Consider the following 1,088-nt stretch of genomic DNA (forward strand, 5'->3'; position numbering starts at 1 on the left):
GCCGGGCGCGCGAATCGCGCCCTCGGCGATACCGCCGGCGGCTGCCGCGGCGTTAGTCGCGGCCGAACGAATCGCCTGTGAATTCCAGCACACTCAAATATATCTGTTACCTATTACCAAAATTTTGAGTATTCTATCTCGCCCTTGCTCTTCCACATTCCTCCGCACCCTACGAACCGCCCCTCTACCGCGTTCGAGATTTCGATTCCGCGTAATAATTCGAAGGGTGGCACGCCCGCTCGTGCCTGGCGCCCAACTTCGCGTTTTTGGTTGCCGCGTAATTGCGAGTTAATGTAATCGTTGCATTTAGCCGGATTAGTGCCGGTCAACGACCGATCTTGTAGTCCGATACAAGAGAAAAGTGCGGTCACAGTACATACATGTCATTCGGTTTGTAAATTAATCATTTTATGAGAGTATAATTTGACGCCAATTATTGACAACAAATATATTTTATACAAACGATATACACATCACTTAGGTTGAATAACATAATTTTTATTTAACTTGACGCCATTTACTGATATCAAATCTTTTATACAAGTAATAGTAATTGAATAATAAGACACCATACATAATTTTTATTTAACTTGACGCCATTTATACTTATATCAAGTCTGTTCGGAGTTGCCCGACCATAATTAATCGCACCGTGTTTCGCGCGCGCCGCCCAGCGGCCACCGCGCGAACTACGGGGTGAAGCGCTCTACTGCCAAACGTCTCCCGGCGCTGTGTGGGGGAAATTCGAATGTACGCACGCTACTGGACGCCCAAGCCCGAAAAACAAACGTGGAATCTTGTCAACAACTACATATTGTTGAAAGCAAAAGTCATCCGAATGCTCTCACGACTCTGGAATGTTCCTTCTCATACGTCACTTCCCTATAGAAAAGTTTCGAGAACATTCTAGAGTTGAGAGAGTATAAAAGGAGGATGCCCTGCCGCAAATTCCCATAGGTATTCCATATGGGACCATGAAGGTCTAGTGAAGGACCATGAAGGTTCTACGTAAGATCGTAATAGTCCCATATGGGACCGTAACAGTCCCATATAAAAATGTATACATATAGGTAACACACATAGGGCAA

The 1,088-nt window shown here is 45.3% G+C and overlaps 1 protein-coding gene across 2 annotated transcripts in view; it reads right to left on the reverse strand.

Moving 5' to 3' along the window:
• The window catches only part of LOC105449724 (PERQ amino acid-rich with GYF domain-containing protein 2), a 14,635-nt gene that overhangs the window by 5,918 nt on the left and 7,629 nt on the right, over positions 1-1,088 (reverse strand). The window lies entirely within an intron of this gene.

This window comes from Wasmannia auropunctata, unplaced genomic scaffold (assembly GCF_000956235.1).
Source record: "Wasmannia auropunctata unplaced genomic scaffold, wasmannia.A_1.0 LD336074.1, whole genome shotgun sequence".
Lineage (NCBI taxonomy): Eukaryota > Metazoa > Arthropoda > Insecta > Hymenoptera > Formicidae > Wasmannia > Wasmannia auropunctata.